General features: G+C 35.4%; 1 long non-coding RNA gene across 1 annotated transcript in view; it reads right to left on the reverse strand.

The window, feature by feature from the left end:
• The window catches only part of LOC129030357 (uncharacterized), a 156,916-nt gene that overhangs the window by 137,146 nt on the left and 13,487 nt on the right, over nucleotides 1-6,283 (reverse strand). Inside the window, exon 2 of the long non-coding RNA XR_008500628.1 lies at nucleotides 5,882-5,965. This is a non-coding gene — a long non-coding RNA (uncharacterized LOC129030357). The remainder of the gene's footprint in view (nucleotides 1-5,881; nucleotides 5,966-6,283) is intronic.

Here is a 6,283-nt window from a genome sequence, read left to right on the forward strand (position 1 = left end):
TGTACTGGGAGCTTTAAAAATTGTACTTTTAATTATCCGCTACTAGAGTATGGAAATGTATTTTCTTGCCTCGTGTCAGGTTTAGTTCTCTACCTGTCTCTGCTCAGCAAGATATTGGACAGATAATTTGTCATTTTTTTTCAGCTCCATGATAGTCAAAGCTCTTCTTATTTATCTACCCCCATGCCTACCCCCACACCAGGTAGTGCCTCTTTTCCTGGGCAAAGTCTAGGATGTCAGCATCTTGATGGATTCTCACAATGAGGAGCTATAACTAGAAAAAGTAACTATGAAACATGAACTCATCTCTCCATGGCTTGCCTCTCAGCAGTCTTGGACCATTTATTCCTAGATATATAGACATAGCTATATATATAATTTTATAAGCTTTTTATTTTTGTTCAGTAGGAGTGTTGATCTGCTGAAAGCTACTATTGTAGAAACAAAAGTGCAGCCATAGATGGTTTTTAAGGGATAATATTGAATATGTTAATGGGTTAGAAACAGAGAGAGAAAGTTAAAATTTTGTTTTCTACTCATTTTATTTTTGTACGTTCATGCTCTAACTAAACAAAATTACCCACTATTTCTCTATCAGTCTTCCATTTCCCACATTTTTTTTATTGTGAATACATGTTGCTTTTAAAAATTTTCCTGCTCAAAAGTTTATATACTTTATTTTATTTTATTTATTTTTTTGAGACACAGTCTTGCTCTGTCACCTAGGCTGGAGGGCAGTGATGTGATCTCCACTCACTGCAACCTCCACCTCCTGGATTCAAGCGATTCTTCTACCTCAGCCTCCCGAGTAGTTGGGCCTACAGGTGCACCCTACCACATCTGGCTAATTTTTGTATTTTTAATAGAGATGAGGTTCCACCATGTTGGCCCAGCTAGTCTCGAACTCCTGACCTCAGGTGATGAACCTGCCTCAGCCTCTCAAAATGCTGGGATTACAGGCATAAATCACTGCACCTAGCCTCATTTCCCACATTTGTGCCTTTTCCATATTGGTTATTTATCCAGGAAAAATATTAAATGCAACAACAACAAAAATAAGAATTAATGCTTATTGATTGGTTATTATGCTCCGCTTACCCTTTTAAGAGCTTTACATGTATTAGCTTATTTAATAATCAGAATAACTATTTCAAGTAATTGCATTATTTTTCCATTTAACTGAGTTAGAAGTGAAGGCATAGGGAATTTAAGAAACTACATACATTTGGAAAATTTTGGGGATATCTGAAATTAGAAGCTAGGTAATCCAGTTTTAGTGTCTGTGTTTGTATTATAATCTCCCCTCCCCATCACCACTGCTCTCAGTTATCTTAAATCTGTGTATTTTAGAATAAGTATTTGGAATTTATTTGGAATAGATAGAGTTGTAATAACTATCTTTCCAATGCTATCCCATTATGGCTTATCTCCACCTCTTTCTTTGTCCTAGATGCTCTTTATGCTAATTTATATTCTACTGCATGTTCTAGCTAATCACCTTTTATTCCTAAGGCCACTTGAGGGCAAGACCCCATACAACTCATTAAAAAAATAATTTCGATACTTTTATTTTAGTGAGTAAATGTGCAGGTTTGTTACATGGGTATATTATGTGATGCTGAGGTTTGGAATACAAATGATCTCATCACCCAGGTAGTGAGCATAGTACCTGAGAGGTTTTCAACACTTGGCCCCATCCCTCCCTCTCCCCGCTAGATGTCCCCAGTGTCTATTGTCCACAGCTTTATGGCCATGAGTACCCCATGTTTAGAGCCCACTTATAAGTGAGAACATGCAGTATTGGGTGTTCTGTTCCTGCATTGATTCACTTAGGATGATTGTCTCTTGCCGCATCCATGTTGCTGAAAAGGATGTGATCTTATTCTTTTTTATGACTACATAGTATTTCATGGTGTATATGTACCAGTTTCTTTAACCAGTCCACTGTTGATGGGCACCTATGTTGATTCCATGTCTTTGCTATGATGAATAGTGTTGAGATTAACATGCAAATGCATGTGTCTTTTTAGTAGAATGATTTTTTTCAATATATACCCAGTAATGGGCTTTCTGGGTTGAATGATAGTACTAAGTTCTTTCAGAAATCTCCAAACTGCTCTCCATATGGGCTAAATCAATTTACATTTCCACCAACAGTATGCAAGCATTCCTTTTTCTCCACAGCCTTGCCAGCATCTACAACTCCATTTTGTTTTTGTTTTCATGTGAGTACTCAGGATAATGTCTTTCACATTGTAGGCACTTGATGAATATTTGAAGCAGGAAAGAAAGATGATGTATTAGTTTTTACAATAATGGTTTCCAAGTCAAATATTATGTTTCCATCAGCTGTATCTCATATGTTTAAATATAGTTAAATGCTTCTGTGTGGAATCTTTTTTCTGGAATTTTCTGAAAACTTTATAGGCTTTTCCAAATTTCAAATCCTGTGAAAAATTATTCAATAAATCATGAAAACAGAAAAAAGTATTATAATTCTCATATGAAAAGTAAAGCTTACAAAGCAACATAGGAATGTTACTGGTTCAAAGGAATTTAATAATTTACTGACAATAAATTGAAAACAAAAGTGGAAAAAGCAGACTAGAAGTCAAAGATTAAGGTCAGCATTTCTATGAGCCAGCACAAAAACATGTGGCAAGAAGCCAACAATTTCTAATCAGTGTTATTTGTAGCCACTGCCATATTATGTGTGTTTTTCTGGCTCTGTATGCTGCTAATGCTTAGTCATTCTTGCAAATGAAATAAACATTAATAAATATGTGTGCACAGTATACTTTATATACAGTATACTCTGTTGTGTAGTTCCCCAAGAAATAGCAAGCTTTGGAGCAAAAAAGTCCTTAGATTGGCAATTTTGAAAGAGATTCTGTGGAGTGCTATTAACCTTGTTAACTACAGACTATAGTTCTTTGTAAATAATTTAACAGAAGACATGCAAAGAAGGAACATGATATTCTTTGTGAAATATTGTGACTTGAAATTACAAACATCTGAAAATCTGAATTAGAAAAGCAATGGAGATTTTCATCAAACACACACAAATAAAATCAGTATCAGAGTAAGCCAACAAAATATTTGCATGAACCAATATATGCGTTAACACCCAGTATAAAGAAGCTCTAAGATGCACTTACACATGTGACCAACTTCAACAAAAATTCAAAAACACTTCCTACACCTGGAATATTTGTCATGAAACAAAGATCAAGACTATGGGAGAGAGTAATTAATCCTTTAAGCTTTTTTTTTTTTTTTTTACTTTTTATCTTAAGAATGATATCTTTTAATATTAAATATTTGCAGTATAATCTTTTTTGGTTTTTACAAGGCCTTCTTTGGTATAAATGTTTCCTTTTTTCATATTTTTATTGTTAAATGCCTTTATCAGGTAGAGATCATTTTCTATGTTTTGGAAGTAACAAAATATATTTGTTAATAAACTATAAGTCACTGATGCTCGCTATCTAAACAGACATCATTCAAGAATGCTTAGTTGCACTATACATTTTTACATGGTTCAATAAGGCATGAGGTACTGAATAGGCAAAAGCTGGAAGCATTCCCTTGGAGAACTGGAACAAGACAAGGATGCTCATTCTCACCACTCTTATTCAGCATACTACTGAAAGTCCTAGCCAGAGCAATCAGGCAAGATAATAAAATTAAAGGCATCTAAATAGGAAGAGAGGCAGTTAAACTATCTCTCTTTGCAGAAGATATGATCCTATACCTAGAAAACCCCAAATATTTTGCCAGAAGCCTCCTGGAACTGATAAACGACTTCATTGAAGTATCAGGATACAATATCAACGTATAAAAATCAGTAGCATTTCTATACACCAATAATATCCAAACTGAGAATTAAATAAAGAATGCAGTCTCATTTACAATAGCCTCAGAAAGATTAAAATACCTAGGCATACAGCTTACCATGGAGGTGAAACATCTCTGCAAGAAGAATTACAAAACACTACTGAAATAAATAAAAAGTGACACAAACAAGTGAAGAAACAGTCCAAGCTCATGGATTAGAAGAATTAATAATGTTAAAATGGCCAAATTGCCCAAAGAAATGTATAAATTCAGTATTATTCTTATCAAACTATCAATGTCGTTTTTCACAGATTTAGAAAAAAACTATTCTAAAATTCATATGAATTTTAGAGCCTGAATTGCAAAGCTAACCAGAAAGAACAAAGCCACTAGGCATCACACTACCCAACTTCAAACTATACTGCAAGGCTACAATAACCAAAACATCATGGTACTGGTACAAAAACAACACGTGGAACAATGGAACAGGATACAGAACTCACAAAGCTGCACAAATACAACCAACTGGTCTTTGACAAAGTTTTTTTCTTTTTTTTTTTTTTTGAGATGGAGTTTCACTCTAGTCACCCAGGCTGGAGTGCAATAGCACAATCACGGCTCACTGCAACCTCCACCTCCCAGGTTCAAGCGATTCTCCTGCCTCAGCCTTCATGTAGCTGGGATTACAGGCACCTGCCACCAGGCCTGGCTAATTTTTGTACTTTTAGTAGAGATGAGGTTTCACCACATTGGCCAGGCTGGTCTTGAACTCCTGACCTCAGGTGATCCACCTGCCTTGGCCTCTCAAAGTGCTAGGATTACAGGCGTGAGCCACGGCACCTGGCCAACAAAGTTAACAATAACAAACAGTGGGAAAAGGACTTCCAATTCAATAAATGGTGCTGGGATAAATGGCTGGTTATTTGCAGAATATTGAATCTTGACCACTTCTTTTCACCGTATACAAAAACTAACTAAAGGTAGATTAAACACTTAAATATAAGGCCTAAAATAATAAAAACCCTAGAAGAAAACCTAGGAAATACCGTTCTGGACATCGGCCTTGGCAAACAAATTATGACTGAGTCTTTGAAAGCAAGTGCAACGAAAACAAAAATTGACAAGTAGTACCTAACCAAATTGAAAAGATTCCACACAGCAAAATAAACTATCAACAGAGGAAAGAGACAACCCACAGAATGGGAGAAAATATTCACAAACTCTGTATCTGACAAAGGCCCAATATCCAGAATCTATAAGGAACTTAAATAATTCAACCAACAAAAAACAAATAACCCCATTAAAGAGTGGGCAAAGGACATAAACAGATACTTCTCAGAAGAGACATATATGTGATAAACAAATACATTTTTAAAACGCTCATTATCATTGATCATTAGAGTAATGAAAATCAAAACCATAATGAAATACCACCTCACACCAGTCAGAATGTCTATTATTAAAAAGTCAAAAAAACAATAGATGTTGCCAAGGCTGCAGAGAAAAGGGAACACTTATACATTGCTGGTAGAAATGTAAATTACTCCAACCACTGTGCAAAGCAACGTGGAAATATTTCAAATAACTTAAAATGGAACTACTATTTGACCCAGAAATCCTGCTACTGGGTATACATCCAAAAGAATATAAATCATTTTACCAAAAAGACATATGCATTCATATGTTCATTATAGAGCTAGTAACCTTAGCAAAGAGCAAAGACACAGAGTCAGCCAAGATGTCTATCAATAGTAGACTGCATAAAGAAACTGGTACATATACACCATGGGATACTATGTAACCATCAAAAAGAACACAGTCATGTCTTTTGCAGGGACATGAATGCAGATGGCCATTATCCTAAGCAAACTAATGCAGGAATAGAAAATCAAATAAGGTGTGTTCTCATATATAAGTGGGAGCTAAATATTGAGTATACATGGATACAGAGATGGAAACAGTAGACACTGGGGACTGCTTAAGGAAGAAGGGTGGGAGGGGTACATGGAATGGAAAGGTACCGATCAGTTACTGTGCTGATTACCTTGGTGACAGGATCATTCTTACACTGAGCCTCAGCAACAAGCAATATCGCCATGTACCAAACCTCCACATGCATCTCCTGAACCTAAAATAAAAGTAGAGATAAATAAATAAATATAAATAAGGAATGAGGCATTTACCAAGACAATGTTTGTGTTCCACGACCAGTTCTGAAAAAATGGAGTTAAATTTATTGTTTCATAATTTTAAGCACAGTTGTGCTGTTGATTTGTTTTTTTGTATTGGAGCATTTACTGGATTATTATCCTGATGCACAACAGGAACCTGTTGTGCTGTACTCCTTTTTTTAGTCACATGTTCACAAAAAATAATTACAATTAGGAGTATTTTTTTTTAGCATAAGCAAAAGCGCTATTGAAGCAGTTATGTTGTCTGGGGTAAA

Source organism: Pongo pygmaeus, chromosome 12 (assembly GCF_028885625.2).
Source record: "Pongo pygmaeus isolate AG05252 chromosome 12, NHGRI_mPonPyg2-v2.0_pri, whole genome shotgun sequence".
Classification (NCBI taxonomy): Eukaryota; Metazoa; Chordata; class Mammalia; order Primates; family Hominidae; genus Pongo; species Pongo pygmaeus.